The 17,565-nt window shown below is 42.1% G+C and overlaps 1 protein-coding gene across 8 annotated transcripts in view; it reads left to right on the top strand.

Moving 5' to 3' along the window:
• The window catches only part of rbfox3a (RNA binding fox-1 homolog 3a), an 869,263-nt gene that overhangs the window by 89,352 nt on the left and 762,346 nt on the right, over positions 1 to 17,565 (top strand). For all 8 annotated transcript variants that reach the window (XR_006375924.1, XM_044178310.1, XM_044178308.1 and 5 more), the window contains one exon: positions 17,343 to 17,437. The gene's annotated coding sequence lies outside the window, so the exon portion shown is untranslated. The remainder of the gene's footprint in view (positions 1 to 17,342; positions 17,438 to 17,565) is intronic.

The following is a 17,565-nucleotide window of genomic DNA, read 5'->3' as shown; positions in this document are numbered from 1 at the left end:
AAAACGTTACTTGTAAAGATCAGTTTTTGTTATCTGTATTGATTTTTGTCAAATTTCACACAAAATGAGTGATTTGTTTGGTTGTGTATCGATGTAGCCAAATCTCTGACTCTACAGCATATGTAGAAATGTGAGTGTGTGTCTGTGTGTTTGACAGACTAGGTATGTACTGTACAATCTGTGCACTTTTGATGCGGGCTTACTGTTCTGACTGTTTAGATGCTGTCACTATGATTTGTAGTCCTATAACAGAATACTAACCTTGACCACTTACACTAACCTTAACCAATTGGACAAGCCGTCCCCAGCTAACTGGTCTTTAGTCTGAAATGTGTCCCCAAAGGTAGCCTAAGTCAGATCACACACACACACACACACACACACACACACACACACACACACACACACACGTAGTCAGGCAAGAGGGTGACTCTCATGAACACATTTTGATGATGTTAACTGTAGGGACTTTGTTGCGCTGTCAAAGCTGCGATGCTGTTGTGTTTATCGTCATTAGTTTCACAATGGCTGCCTCTCTCACAAAAGGTCAGCCACAGTTCAGCTGCAACAACAGCAGCTGATTTGCTGTCAAGAGCACATGGGTTCCACAGTGAATGATGGTTCCTGTGTGTTTGTGTCCTGTGATGAATTACAACTCTTTTGGCATGTAAGGGAGAGGCTGTGCACTGTCCCTGCATGGAGGATTTTTGACATATTTAATTCATAGCTTACTTTCTGAAGTGAACTGAGGGGACACAACGATATGTATATGATATATATAATTTTCAGTTTTTATTGTATTTTCACATTTTAACACATATTTCCTGTACAACAAAAAAAACACCAAATAAATACAGCTGCTATTTAAACCTCTGCTGTATTGTTAATACACTAACCCTACATAAAATTATGTTTATTTTCATTTAGTCATGATACTTTATAACTGATAATGTTGTAGCCTCTTTGTATCTTTGTTGGATTCTAGCCTCTTTTTAGGAGTAGTGTCTGCAGGTCATTTAAAAACCTCCACTTGTAAAGTAAATGCAACCTGAAGACATCCAACTCTATGCAGCTCTTGTTTCAGTGGCTGCTATAGAGGGAGATGGCTTGCTTCTGCTTGGCCCTCAGAGTTCATATCTCTCGAGTCCACACTACTGTATTTCATTAAACCTTTAAAATCCCACTGTTGTGGCATGGTCCTTGCTAGTGAAGATCAACTTAACTTGCTGTTGTAGCATGTGTCTGATCTCTGATCAGTGCAAAGATATGATCTGTGTGGGTGAGAAAGCAGTGTGTGTGTGTGTGTGTGTGTGAGAGAGAGAGAGAGTAGGAGGTTGTTCCTTTGTTCCTCTGAACCAATGCATTGGGGAACAGGATTCCTACTTCTGTCTCACATCAGTGAACAGGTATGGGGTCGTATGTGTGTGTGTGTGTATGTGTGTATGTGTAGTGAGAGTTGCTATTGAACATGTCGAGACGTGGCGCTCAGTGGCACGGAACTGATTGCCCTGCCAAACCCTGACAATTACCATCCGGGCTTGGAGACATCACACACACACACACACACACACACACACACACTTTCCAATTCCAGGCTTTTTTTCTCTCCTGCCCAGCATGCCGCAAAAGTGCCCTCTTGGATGCCCCTATGGTATAGTAAAACATGATAAAGTGCCATCTAGGCTGGCCCAATGTGCAAGACAATGTGACAAAGTGCCCTCTAGGGTGCCCTTCCATTGGACAAAACATGATAAAGTGCACTCTAGGGTGCCCTTCCAGTGGAGAAAACATGATCCAGTGCACTAATGGGTGCCCTTCCAGTGAAGAAAATGCAATACAGTGCCATATAGGCTGCCCTTCATGCTGGAAAATTAGTTGGCCTCCACATGCTCCTACGTGTGAGACAATGTGCCTTCATGATGCCTCTGTAGTTGAAAATGCCCATTGTGTTTGTTTTTTTTTTCTGTGCACTGGTGCCCCATCGCATACAGCTGGTGCCCTTTTTTGTTTTTTCACCCATGCCCTTCAAACAGCCGCAGTCTGCCACTGGAGGGAGATATATGGAACAACTGTGGTGCTAATGTCTTTTCTCAGCATTTCTACATACTGTTGCTTTCTACACATTTGTCAGGCCTTTCTCACAATACACAGCACTACCAAAGTGACAAGATTCATGTACAGTGATGGCATTAGACACAGAAGCTACAGGTGTATCTATGGGGAAGGAGGAAGAGGAGGCTGACCATGGCGTTGTGCTGCTTTCATGTGCTGTCAGAATTATCATAATTGTCAATTCTACACACCTCAATACACCCGAGGAAGTAGGAATTTTCTATGATACCCAAGTTACTGTGAGATGACAGCAATGAAAGCCATTTGAGTACCTAAAAGTATTTTAGGTTAATCTATGATTTTACTGATTCCAAATGGTTAACATACTTTATTTGTAACGGAAGTGATGTTTCTCATTTTAACATTCTAATGGAAGGGAGTTACTTTGGTTGGATTGATTTGATTTTAGTTGAGTTTCATGGATTACAGCCCTGTATCCTCAAAATTCTATTCAGATTTCCCAAGAAACATAATGTAGCCTATATTATCTTTGTCAACATAACAAGAACATGTAAAATTGTGTAGCAGGTTAAAGGTTTAAATGCATTAAACTGATATCGAATTACCTTAATTTTGGTAAAAGGAATGAGCAGGTTTACACTCACTTCCGGCTATCAAAATAAAATCAGTGTTCATATTAAATAACAGTGTTTAACTCAGTACCATTGATTGATTGACCATTGATCAATGGTTGATCAGGCGGTCTTGAAGAGCAGTGGAGAAGAGATATAAGCGATCAGAATAAGCAAGGGCAAGAAGTTTACTCTTGTCTTAAAATCTTTTGTAAGAGGGCAAGGTTGTTTGTGTCCAAGGCGCAAAACAGACCTCAGCACACAAGTGCTCTGAGGTCTGTGGAATTCAGCCTGTCACTTACATTTTCTCTTATTACAAGCCATGATAAATTAATTGTTGTGTAGATACATATTCACATTTCCTGCTGTGTTATACTTTACACTTTTTATAATTTTATATTTATATCCACTTTGTACTTAATTTATCTTGCCTGTATTATAGTGTATTATATTCAGATTTTCTTAGAACTTCTATTCCTGTGTGCACTGACGTGATAGTGAGCAGCTGTAACAAAAGAGTTTCCCCTTGGGGATCAATAAAGTATTTCTGGTTCTGATTCTGATTATTCAGCACATCATAATAGCTGCTTTCTCATGGTTGACAGGAGTAAAGCAGCCAAAACACACATCAGGCTCTACAACTGTTTCCAAGGTTCCTGTGTTTGAAGACAAGTTGGCACCAGTTAAAGGCAGGACTTGATTGAATTTGAATTTTTTCTCTAATAGTTAAAATGTTATCATTAAAGAAGCTCATGAAGTCGTTGCTACTGAGAGCTATAGGAATACATGGTTCAATAGAGCTGTGATTCTCTGACAGCCTGGTTATAGTGCTGAAAAGAAACCTGGGGTTGATTTTATTTTCCTCAATTAATGATGAGTAGTAAGCTGCTCTGGCATTACGGAGGGCCTTCCTATATGTTTTAAGACTATCTTGCCAGACTAAACGGGATTCTTCCAGGTTCTTGGAACGCCATTTTCTTTCAAGTTTTCGTGATGTTTGCTTTATTTGCGGGTTTGGGGGTTATACCATGGAGCTAACCTTCTTTGTTTTATTATCTTCTTTTTTAGTGGAGTGATAGAATCGAGTGTCGTTCGCAGTGAGCCTGCAGCGCTATCAACTAGATGGTCAATTTGGGAGGGGCTGAAATTATATTAATTACATGCCTCTGTTATATTGCAAAATAACATTGAATTAAATGCAGATGGGATCGCTTCCTTGAATGTAGCCACAGCAATATCAGATAGACATCTAGAGTAAGAATGTTTGCCTAATGGTGTGTAGTCCAGGAATAGCAGTTCAAAAGTTATTAAATAATGGTCAGATAAAGAAGGATTCTGTGGAAAGACTATTAAATGTTCAATTTCAATGCCATATACCAGAACAAGGTCAAGGGTGTGGTTAAAACAGTGAGTGGCTTCATGTCTACTCTGACATAAGCCAGTTGAATCTAATAATGAGATAAACGCAGTACTAAGGCTATCATTTTCAACATCCACATGAATATTGAAATCACCTACAATAACCACTTTATCTGTTTTAAGGACTAAACTTTAAACTTAAAAACTCAGAGAATTCAGATAAAAACTCAGAATAAGGACCAGGAGCGTGGTACACTATAACAAATAGAATTGGCTGTTGTATTTTCCAGGTTGGGTGTGAAAGACTAAGAACAAGGCTTTCGAATGAGTTAGAATTTAGTTTAGGTTTAGGGTTGATTAATAGGCTTGAGTCGAAGATGGCTGCAACTCCACCTCCTCGGCCGGTGCCTCGAGGAATGTGAGTATTAATATGACTGGGCGGAGTGGATTAATTTAGGCTAACATATTCTTCATGATCCAGCCAGGTTTCAGTAAGACAAAATAAGTCAATATGATACTTTGATATTGAATCGTTCACTAGTACAGCTTTAGATGACAGAGATCTGATGTTTAAGAGTCCACATTTAATTCTCCTATTTTGTTGTGCTATTTCAGCATTTTTGTTTAGGTTTTTATTTATAACTCCTCTTTTGTTAACTTTAGATTTTATTAATTTAAGTGGTTGTGGGGCAGACACCGTCACTAAGGAGCTTTGGGTGGGTAACTGCTCTGGAAGCATAGAGAAGCGTGTAGGACTGCAACTCTGCCTCCTGGTCTGAACTCTGAGTTGTCATGAGTTCCATTAGTGACCTGAGTCCGGCAAAGGTCATAGGACAGAGGAAGTTGCTGGTGAAGTCTTATCAGTTTTCTAGACAGGCCTGGTTTATGACTTAGAAACCAGCTTTCAGAAAAGTCTAATTCTTTTCATCAATAAAGATCCAAAATATTCATCAGGATCAGGGTTGATCATGTTACAGTTGCATGATAATGTATGCCATTTGTTTTACTAAAGAAAGCATGAATCATGTTTTTATATTAATGTTTAGGCACCTCAAAGCACTTAATGTAGGGAAAGATGGTTGACGTTGTTAAAAGAGAAGGCTGGTGTTATTTGGGATTGAATCAAAATAAACTACAGTGTGTGTGTTCAAGTTAATGAAGGAACTAGTGCTTTATGGCACAGGGGAATAAGATATATCAGGCGAATTGATAGGATACATTCATTGTTGGCTTGGGTTTGACCATGAGATTTGTTCATTAGAAGAAAAATACAAAATATCCCCAGACTTGTCCTTTAAATTAAACCAGTGCTGATTTGAAGCACGATATAGGACATGTTTACTTTTTCAGTATTTAACCAGAACCACCATATTTCACCAACCTTAACCAAATAGTTTTATTAGCCTAAACCAGACAACACGTGGGATGTGAATCACAGAATGTGAACCACAATCTGTGGTTGTTGTCCTGAGGATAGTGTATGAGCATATTTGTTTTATATTATATGTAGGAGACATTGTTATGGTTTGATACTGATCAACAAAATACCACAGATATAGTAAGGTTAGGGCTTAGTTCTACTCTTGCTAATACTGCTGATTTGTCTTAAAAGGGGACTTTTAGTTGATCTTGACCTGGATTTTATGTTCCTATGCATCAGGATTGTTGTCACAGACATGGCAGGCTCCACTGTCAGCCAATCACAGTGCACTCCCTCACCAGAGTACTAAACACACACACCTGTTCCCCATCAGCACCTCATCACAGCAGGGATAAAAGCACACCACTCACCTCAGCCTGTTGTCCGGTCTCGTTTATACTAAGGACTCTTCACATTGACTTCCTTTTACTTCTACCTGCCTCCTCTGTGTGTTCATCCTGTCTACAGTCATCCACCAAATCTATCAATCTGCACACCCGTAAGACAGAGGACTGTATCTGAGCTCTACTAGCTTATCCTTACTGCTCCATCACCTCACCACTTACCTGCATTACTGTGTTGACATTGCTGTTTGCCAATAATACTGTCGTATGTACGATCTTCGAACCCACAAAAATGCAGAAACACAGCTTAGTCACTTGATTCACACTTTATTACAACAAGCATGGATATTGGATATTGGACCGGGGTGTAGCAGTGGAGAACAGGCAAGGTGGAGATGGCTGAAGAGGCAGGCAGACAGGCAGACAGGAATCCAGAGAACAACAGGAGCTGATCACCAGCACAGGATAATCCTTTGGGCAGAGCAGAAGACAGGATCAAAAACACGAGGAAACAAAATATACTTGCAAAGTATATTGCAAGTATACTGCGTATTTCTTAGCAGAGCCTTGACGTAGTGGTCGTACAGTGTATGGGGACGATCTGGCGTCGGTGTAGTGGAAGAGTCTGGCATATAAGCTGTGGAGACTGATGAGTAGATAGAGGACAGGTGTGTCGGTGATCAGCAGCAGGTGAGGATTCATGGAGCCGGTGACATACACACATGCACACACACACATCTAAAGACAAGTAGGGGACACACAGGAAACACCAGGAAGGGGAAAACAACAGAGAACACAGGGTTGAAGAGGCAACGGTGGCAGACTACCACAAATACATCATCTGCCTTCTTCTTGGTGTCTCCTGCCCTTCTGTCCATAACAGAAGACCGAACCAACACCGAAGGACGAACAGCATGAGTGCCCCGGACCCCTTTCAGGAGCTTGTGGATGGTCTTCACCATGTGCTCACCACCAATCCACCTGCATCCACACCAGCCCTCACTTCCGTCTCCACTGCAGTCACTCCGTCACCACCGGTGTACGCCAGTCCCATGGCCAAACCAGCACCCTTCTCTGGTTCTGCGGAGGACTGCAACGGCTTCCTCCTGCAGTGTTCGCTGGTCCTGGAGATGCAGCCGCACCTGTACCCTGACGATTGCTCCAAAGTGGCGTTCATCATCTCCCAGTTGAATGGACAAGCACTCCAATGGGCTGAGACAATATGGTCACAGGATGGACCCATCACTCAGTCTCTGACCAACTTCGTTTCCCACTTCAAAGAGGTGTTCGGCAGAACAGCTGGTGATTCATCTGCAGGTGAACAACTCTGTCATCTGAAATAGGGTTCAAGGTCTGTAAATGATTATGCCCTCGAATTCAGGACTCTTGCGGCTGCCAGCAGATAGAATGAGCAGTCATTGATCACTACCTATCGCCAGGGGTTGGATCCCAGGGTACGGCTGCATTTCGCTGCATATGAGGATACCATTGGCCTCAAACGATTCATCCAGCTCTCCATCATGCCACTCGTATGCAAGCGTGTCTAGAAGAACACCAGGGCCAGCTGCTATCCTCACCATCCCTTCGCCAGCCAGAATCCATCAGATCTCCAGAACCAGGCCACCGGGCAAAGGTGGCTATCCCGGGTCTTATGTTTGTACTGTGGTGCTACTAGGCATGTCATCTCTACATGCCCCATTCATCCTCCTCGTTCCATGGTGAGTGCCATCCTTCCCTCCTTTAAAAGAATGAAGCCACTCTCGACCATGGTAATACTTACTGCTATCGATGTGTCCATCCCAGTACATGCTCTCCTCGACTCTGGGTCAGCCGGCAACTTTGTCTCTGGTGCCCTCTGCCACCAGTTCAAACTCAAGACCACAACCACGCCGTCCATTTACCAGATCCACTCCATGACAGGCAGACCACTCAGCTGCGCATGTGTCCAGTTTTGTGTTGGTCCTGTTAAACTCCAACTTTGATTACTGCATGAGGAACAGCAACATCTCCTGGTTCTGGAGGATTCCTCAGCTGATGTGATTTTAGGGCGCCCATGGTTGGAGCAGCAGAATCCCATCATCTCCTGGACCACCAGTGAAATCCTGAAGTGGGACGACACCTGTTTCCCAAACTGTTTCCCTCACCTACCTCAGCCTCCTACTTCTCGCTCAGAGACACTATCTGTCTGCTCTACCTCCATAGAGAGTCTGCTGGAGAAACAGTCTCTGGATATTCCATCTTGTTACGCCCCCTTCAGTGATGTTTTCTGCCCTAAGAGAGCTGCCAAGCTGCCCCTACACCGACCATGGGACTGTGCCATCGATCTGCTACTGGGTGAGCCAGTGCCCCGTGGGAAAATCTATACCTTATCCATTCCGGAGCAGAAGGCCATGGAGGAGTACATCGAGGAGGCATTAACTCAGGGCTACATCTGTCCTTCCACTTCCTCTGCTGCTTCAAGCTTCTTCTTCGTGACTAAAAAGGACGGAGGCTTGCGGCCTTGTGTCAATTACGAGGCTCTCAACCGTGAAGCTCTGCTATCCTCTTCCCCTCGTCCCACAGCTCTGGAACATCTATGCGGTGCCACTGTCTTCACCAAGTTGGACCTCCACAGCACGTACAACCTCATTTGGATACGTGAGGGGGACGAGTGGAAGACAGCATTTGTGACTCCTACAGGACACTATGAATACTGCGTCATGCCATACGACCTGGTCAACCCCCCCTCCGTATTCCAGGATTTCATCCATGAGGTGCTCCACAGGTTTGTCCTGGTCTACATCGATGACATACTTATCTATTCCTGGAGCATGGCCAAACATCACCACCATGTTGAGGAGGTCCTGAAATGCCTGAGAGAGTTACAGCTATTCCTTAAAGCTGAGAAATGCTCCTTCCATCAACCCTCAGTGCAGTTCCTTGGATACAACATCAGTAGCAGTGGCATCTAAATGGACGAGGGGAAGGTAGGAGCCATAAGGAACTGGCCCACTCCATCCACCATCAAAGAGCTTGACTGATTTCCCTCAGGGGACTACCTACAGCCATGGAAAGTGTAGAACTCATGTTCAACCACATATTCCGATATTATGGTATCCCAGAAGACATAGTGTCTGACCGTGGACCCCAGTTCATCTCAAGAGTGTGGAAAGCCTTCTTCTCCCTCCTGGGTGTGACCGTAAGCCTCTCGCCTGGATACCACCCGCAGTCAAACGGGCAGACGAAGAGGAAGATACAAGAGATCGGTTGATTCCTATGTACCTTCTGCCATGGCCACCAGAACTATTGGAACCAGTTCCTCGGTTGGGCCGAGTACGCCCAGAACTCCCTCCCTTACCAACCCTCTCAGAGGTACCAACTGTCGACTACTGGTTCCGAGACAGCGAGAGGGTCTGGGACGCAGCTCACCATCAGCTGCAATGAGCGCTTTGCAGACGCAGAATGACAGCCAACCTGAGATGCTCCACTGCTCCAGTCTATCAACCCGGTCAGAAGGTCTGGCTGTCAACCCGGGACATCAGAATGTGTCTGCCCTGCAAGAAGCTCAGTCCCAGATTCATTGGTCCCTTCACCATCACCAAGCCGGTCACTTATCAGCTCCAATTACCACCACAGTACAGAATTTACCCGACTTTCCATGTTTCACTCCTCAAACCTCACCACCCTTCTGTTCCTGTTTCCACAGAGCCTGGCGTGGCAGCTGAACCCCCCCCCCTCATCCTGGAGGACAGAACAGCATATCAGGTGAACGAGATCTTGGACTCCCGGCGCCGTGGTGGCCTACTGGAATACCTGGTGGACTGGGAGGGCTACGGTCCCAAGGAGCGCTCATGGGTACCTAGACACGAGATCTTTGACCTCTCTCTGCTCGACGCCTTTCATGCTACTCATCTGGATCGACCTGCTCCCCGTGGAAGAGTACGACCACCACGACGTTGAGGTCCTCGGCCCTCTGGAGTAGGCCATGGAGGGGGGGCGTACTGTCACAGACATGCCAGGCTCCACCGTCAGCCAATCACAGCGCACTCACTCACCCGAGTACTAAACACACACACCTGTTCCCCATCAGCACTGCATCACAGCAGGGATAAAAGCACACCACTCACCTCAGCCTGTTGTCCGGTCTTGTTTATACTAAGGACTCTTCACATTGACTTCCGAAACTTTGAATTACTTTCCTGATCTACTCCAGCGTGTTCTTCCAATCTCCGTGCCGTAAAGTGTCAGACTTTTGACATAGGAAACTGCTGTTGGCTTTCTGTTTCCTACTGACAGTCAGTTTATTTTAACCATTTAGCATTTTTGTTCCCTAACTATAACCAAGTAGTTCTTCTTGTAACCATGTCAGTGAAGGTTCCTGATGAATTAAAAACACTGTCTTGTCAGTTTCCGTTGTCTTACAAGAAGGTACTTTATTACAGCACTGGTGTCAGGGAGCAAACACCACTCAGTCAGTGTCAATACAGTGTCAGCTTGACCACAACCCCTCCAATAGCCTAGATATACCCATGGAACAAGGTCGTATAAAAAGGGCCATGTATGACTCTTCTTAGCTATCTTGTCTTCTTCTCTAAACACCAAAATCCAGTCAGAACCAGTTTTCCAAAAAGCATATCTCAAGAAATTGAGACACCCCAAGGTCTTAATCTTTACGACTGGACAGTCTGGAATCTCCTCTGTTGAATAACTAAAAAGGATAATTGTGACCTTTGACATCAGAGGATTTAACAGTGATTCAGCAATTTTAAATATACATTTCAAAAATGTTCTACCGCAGTTCCCTACTTTAACACAGTACTTGTTTTTAACCCAAACCTTGAGCTTTCACTAACTTTTCCAAGTATTTATTTTAAACTTAACCAAGTCCTTTCTGTGCCTAATCTTAACCAAACCTTAACCAAGTGGTGGCAGGAAAAAGTCATATGAATCATTTGTGTAACACTGACTTGAAACAATTTAGAGAGGTCCTGACAAATGATAGCATCATGACGAGAGTGATGCCAGATCAGAAAATGCCAATATGGATTATTTGGTTTTATGCGAAGATTCTTAGTCATCCAGGTGACGGCTCTTTTCAATAATGTAAATTAAGTCCAGTTGCCTTTGACTTGGCACCTCAAGATGTTTTTAAAAGCAATAAGAATCTGCATATTTTGTTGTATTTTGATCGTTATTTTTGTTGTACTGTAGCTGGTATTTATGACTTTCCAGTTTACGTAGTACCTCAGAAGAAATGCTTGAAGGCAGCATTGCAATACCAGAAGAATGTAGAAGAATATAATTTTCAAGTCAAGTCAAATTTATTTATTTTTATTTTTTATTTTTATTTATTTAAAGAAAGGGAGGAACAATGCATATTAATGAACATTTACACAAATGTAAATATGCCAGATTATAGCCTAAGGCTAATTTCCATCTGCAGACCCCCTGGCAGGTTAACAGAAAGATAAGAACATACAGTACACTTCAGTTGGACAGAGACAGGAAAACAAGGTTTTATCGTGTTAGTACAACTACAAACATTCAACAGAAAACAAGTCGAAGGGTCACAGACAACAGTTAAGACACATATCTGTATTGTACAAGCCCTTCTACTGCAGTGTCCTATTGCACACACCCTTACATTGCACTGATCCTTATTGCACACACCCTCATATTGCACTGATCCCTATTGCACACGCCCTTATATTGCACTGATCCCTATTGCACTGATCCCTATTGCACACACCCTTATATTGCACTGATCCCTATTGCACACACTCTTGCATTGCACCGATCCCTATTGCATTTTGACTTGGAGATATAGTTAAGCGTATGTTGCACAGGAGTAAGTTTTAGCATATTTGGGCTCACACATGATCACATGTTTGTCTCTCTCTCAACCATGATTTTAAATGTTTCTTAAAAGTAGGAAAACTTGTGCTTTCCCTCACTGAGAGTGGAATAGTATTCCAAAATGTTACACTGTGGTATGACCAGACGTTTTGGGAGAAGGCAGTTCGCCTGAGCGGTAGCTCACAGTCGCCTCTGACGGTGGATCGAGTTAATCTTGATCCAGCAGAGCTGACAGATTTTGGCTTGATAAAATCATTCAAAGGTGGAGGCGCCATACCATGTAGGACCTTATAGATCAAACAGGCCGCTTTAAATTGTTTAAAGTTTACAAAATTTAAAAAATTATATTTATCAAGAATTTGGCAATGGTGGTAAGAAAAAGGTTTCTTATCTAAGATTTTCAGTGCTCTTTTATAACATGGTCCAATAACAGAAAGACTTGTATAGGACCAGCTTGTGATACAGTACTCAATATGAGACAGTATCATTGAGTGCAAAAATGTGACTGCTGCTTTATCAGTTAAGGATGGCCGAATATGTTTAAAATTTCGAATATTAAAATTGATAGTTTTTACAATTTTTCTTACATGTTTTCGAAAGGACAGTCTTGGATCTAGTACCACTCCAAGGTATTTAAATTCATCAACATTTGTTAACTCTTGTCCTCCCAGGTATATTTTCGCTGGGACCGTTGTTGCTTTCGTAAAGAACATAGATACTGTTTTTTTTACATTAAGGCAAAGGCATGAATCATTCAGCCATTTCTGTAGGTCATCTAGAGCTAAAGAGAGACGATGGGCTGCCTCACGAGCACTTTTAGCATGTGTAAAAATGACTGTGTCGTCAGCATACATAATCGTGTCAACATTTTTGCATACACTAGGCAGATCATTAACATAAATCGAAAATAGAAGGGGGCCTAAGATTGAACCTTAGGGGACCCCTACTGAACACTGCAGATAGGGCGACTTACTATCCTGTAAGACGGAGTAGTCCCTCATTCGTCCAGGAGTGTTCTATCGTAGAAAAGGTTTCAGTCGTAGTCATCTGGACACTGTTTTCAGAATCAAGACGTTTCGGCTCCCATCCGGAAGTCTTTCTCAATTGTGAAAAAATTGGACGGGAACTGGAAATTTAAGCTAATCTGAGTTACATAAGCCCTGCCCTCAGGAGGGAATCTGCCTGAGTATCTGTTAATAGCTAGTTTCACCTGAAACTGACCTAATAGTTTCAAGATGGCCCAGTAATCAGTAATCAGGCCTATTGTTCTCTGGCTGCATCTACTTCATCACTGTTAAGTGCCTGATTAGCATGTGATAGGCGTGACCAAGGTGATAATACACTCTGATAGACTTTGGGCAGATTGAATCTCAGACCACCACCACTGTTCAAAGAGGGGTTCTCTTTCTTCACAAAAATGGCTTCCTTGACGCCCCGTTCAAACCAACTCTTCTCTCTACTAAGAATCTTCACCTCGCTGAAACTATTAGGTCAGTTTCAGGTGAAACTAGCTATTAACAGATACTCAGGCAGATTCCCTCCTGAGGGCAGGGCTTATGTAACTCAGAGTAGCTTAAATTTCCAGTTCCCGTCCAATTTTTTCACAATTGAGAATGACTTCCGGATGGGAGCCGAAACGTCTTGATTCTGAAAACAGTGTCCAGATGACTACGACTGAAACCTTTTCTACGGTTACTATCCTGTATTTGAACGTATTGACATCTGTCTTGTAAATAAGACTGTACCCATTTAACAGTATGATTACTAAAGTTAAAGGCACAGAGTCTGGCGAGGAGCTTATGATTCACCGTATCAAACGCACGCTTAAAGTCAATAAAAACAGCAGCAACATATGTGTTTTTATCTAAGTATGATTTAACCTTGTTAATAAAGACACAGACAGCCGTTTCAGTTGAATGGTGAGACCGAAATCCAAATTGCATGCAGTGTAGGCCCGGGCCACCATTATTAAGATGTTCAGTAATGGATTTGGCCATCCACTTTTCCGCTATCTTTGAGAAGATAGGTAATATGCTGATGGGTCGATAGTTAGCAGGGTCTGTTTTATCACCAGATTTATAAATGGGTGTTACTTTAGCCACCTTCCATTTAAGTGGAACGACCGCCTGAGTAATTGATAGATTAATAAGATGAGTTAATGGATACAGAAAACTAGATTTATGACGCTTCAACAGATTAGTATCAAATCCAAATTCATCCATAGCCTTGGAGCTTCTTAATGTAGAAATTATATTTGATACATCATTATCAGTAATTAATCTAATGTTGAGCTTTGAACATGAGATGGATAGGTTTGGGCCGTGAGCCCCTAGGTCATTCATTTGGGATTCACAGTTACATGCAGTTTGAATAGGACATTTTGAAAAGAGTTGTGTAATATCAGTTATACTGTTCTGAAAATATTCATTCAGTGTAGTTGCAAGAACAACAGGTTCAGATACCAATTCATTGTCAAATTGAAGCTGGAATTCTTTATTGACAGCTCCCCTTGTTTTACCAATCAGTTTATGAATATTCTCCCAGATGAGTTTACAATTCCTTTTAGCATTATCTATCATCGTCATAAAGAAATTTGCTTTTGCCATCCGTATAGTCTGTGTAACTTTATTTCTTGCAGAGACAAAACTGATCCTATCTGTTGTTAGGCCAGATTGTAACGATTTTTTAATTAATTTGTCTCTGTGTATCATAAGTTGTTTGCACTCACTATTGATCCAAGGCAGGGAATATAATCGTTTTTTGTAGTTTCCTTTTCTCTGAAACTGTACCAGAAGATCTTTGATTGAGGTATACATGAGATCACAGCATTTATTAATTTCATTACAAGAAATAATATCTGACCAATCAAGATTACTCAAAGCTGCAGTTAAATTTTGTTCTTGACTCTTTGGTATAAATGATTGTTTTGAGATTGAATTATTTTTATTAAGTCGTTTTTCTTGGTCAGTTTTCTTGAAAATTGCATTGTGATCTGACATGCCAGTCAGGAAATTGTGTGTTTTTGTTATTCTTTCTGGTTTATTTGAAAATACCAGATCTATTCGAGTTTTAGAGTGTTGTGTTATTCTAGTGGGATCATTGATGATTTGGGTGAGACCAAAAAGGTCTGTGATCTCCTTAAGCTTTTTCCTCTCATTTTTATTATCCCAGTTTACATTCAGATCTCCCAGTAGGATAACTTCTTTGTTAAAGTCACAATGCTTTAGAAGGGCCTTAAGTTGTTCATAAAAGTCTACTTTAGCTGAAGGTGGACTGAAGCATGTTTAAAACAACAAATGTTGACCAAAGTGCTGCACAAATTAAAAGAAACAGGCTGTAAACAGTCAGGACAAACTATATGAAACAATAACACAATAAAATTAAATATACTTGAAACACAAAAGATATATAAAGAATATATAAAAAAAACAACACAAATAGAATCCAAAATGTCAAAACTGATTTAAAAGGGATAGGCTGTTCCATAATTTAGGAGCAGCAATATCAAAGGCCTGGTCTCCCCTGTGCTTTAATCTGGTCCTTGGTACGACCAGAAACATCTGGTCAGCAGACCTCAGTGATGGGGATGTGCAAAGATACAAGATCAGTGAGGTAAGGATGCGCCAACCCACATAACAACTTAAAAACAAACATTAAGATCTTAAAATCAATTCTAAAACGAACTGGAAGCCAATGCAGAGAGGCCAAAATAGGCATGATGTGATCACACTTACGTGTGCCTGTTAAGAGCCAGGCAGCAGCGTTTTGGACCAACTGTAGGCGAGAAAGCAGAGACTAGCTGACACCTGAGTAAAGACTATTGCAATAGTCAAGCCGAGATAAGATAAAGGCGTGAATCACCTTCTCAAGGTCAGTGATGGAGAGAAAGGGCTTGATCTTAGCAAGAACCCTCCACCTTTACAGAGGGGAAGCTGGACAGGGAGATTTCTAGATATGCATTGTGGACCGGAGGCTCTGTGCCAAATAATAGACTGTATGGGGAGATTTCCTGGTGAGAGGAGTAATGACACATGAGGCCTGTGGGCAGAGCTAGTAGGGGGAACAGTGCTCTGAGGTGCCACTGTTGATGGAGATGGGGTTGGAAGTTCCAGTGAGGGGAGCTTCAAGTTGTGGGCTTCAAGTGACCAACTGCTTTAGCCAGACAAGAAAGAGACACAGGCTCGAAGTGGTCAAAAACAGCTGAACATATACATTTTACTTTAGTGAAGGAAACATATTGTTTGGTTATGTCATGAACTACACACTGAGATTTAGTGTATCTGTGTGCCTGTTTCTGATGTGTATACATACATACAAACATGTATGTGTGCACATACATGTATGTGTTCATAAGCATGTTTAATTTCACAAAGCTATTTTCAGCCCACCATCATTATCTTTAATGCTAATGTATGCTAATTCAGTTGGTTGAGGCTTTGGCCAGGTAATTGTTAAGCTTGTTGAGTGTGACAGTTGACAAAAGGCCAATATCAGGTCAAACCTTGACACACACTCTGTAACACTCCTGTAACGTTCAGTGCCAAAACAGGGCAACAGGGAAAACGAGGGATTGGATCCAAATGCAGACACAGAGGAAGAGCTCAGTGAAGTTCAATGATTTAATGAGGAATAAAGGCTTACATGGATGGTTAGGCAGGCAAAGATCAAAACCAGGAAAGTCAGTCCAAACTCAGGCAAACACATCCATTAGGGAGCAGGCAGAAAAGTCCATAAATCAGGCAAGGTCCAAGAAAACAGTCCAAAACACAAGCAACAAACACCGGAAGAATGGCTGGAATCTAGGCATGAATCGACAAGGAGGGAGTAAAACCACACAGACTAAATACTCAGGTGAGGGGAGATAACAAGATACAGGTGGAACTTATTAAGGCAGGGCAAACAATCAAAACTGGAGGGAAACACACAATGACAGGAAGTGAAAAATACTGCTTGACTCACCCTTCCCGTTCAAGCATGTAGGAGAAACTCGTGAAAAACGCGAAATACGCGAAAAACACGAAAGGCCCTATCTAGAGTCAGTGTTTGATACGTCCCTTCTGGGCTACTGTAGAAACATGACGGTGTAACATGGCGGCCTCTGTGAAATGGGACCTGGGTGGCTGTGGCTTGGTGATAGCGCGGGTTGTCTACCAATCAGAAAGTCGGCTGTTCGATTCTGGCTTCCCCCAGCCCACATGTTAAAGTGCAAGGCACTGAACCACAAAATTGCCCCCAAGGGGCTGTGCCATCAGTGTGTGGGTGACTGAGTTAGTTTCTTTGTTCTGATGAGCAGTTCGCCATCAGTGTGTGAATGTGATATGTAGTGTTAAGCGCTTTGAGTGGTCAGAAGACTAGAAAGGCGCTTTACAATCAATTTACCTGCTCCCTCTGTAGATATAAACAGCTTATTCTAAGGTAATGAAAACACAATTCTTATTTTCAGGTGATAATACACTAATGAAAACATACTTGTTCATATTATATTCCATTTCTGCCAACAGATCCTCAAAATTGTTACACACTGATCCTTTAAGTAAAATTTTACATAAACACTGATAAATAAAAATTGGACAGTTTTAATGCGTGGACCTGTGTGGGTGTTACTTCAAAGATCGTGGATGTTTGTTGGCTTTGAAAAATGAAAGTTTGAAGAAAATCCATTGAATTGACTGTCTTTGTCTGTCTATCTTTCTTTATCAGGCAGTTGGATAGACAGAGAGATGCTAACAGCCTAACAGAAGCTCATCACATTTCTTCTACATCCCAGCCACAGAAAACCACAGCTGTTCTAACAGGTAGGCCTCATCAGCACTGATTCCACCTGTATTTCTAAATTTGAGTTTTTTTTTTATCTGACAGACTGAATGGAATTCCAGCAGTTACATTATGAGTCTTTACTCAACTGCAGTGTGCCTTTTTTGTC

The sequence above is a fragment of the Siniperca chuatsi genome, linkage group LG20, assembly GCF_020085105.1.
Source record: "Siniperca chuatsi isolate FFG_IHB_CAS linkage group LG20, ASM2008510v1, whole genome shotgun sequence".
NCBI classification, from domain to species: domain Eukaryota; kingdom Metazoa; phylum Chordata; class Actinopteri; order Centrarchiformes; family Sinipercidae; genus Siniperca; species Siniperca chuatsi.
This window is presented reverse-complemented; position numbering and strand designations above follow the sequence as displayed.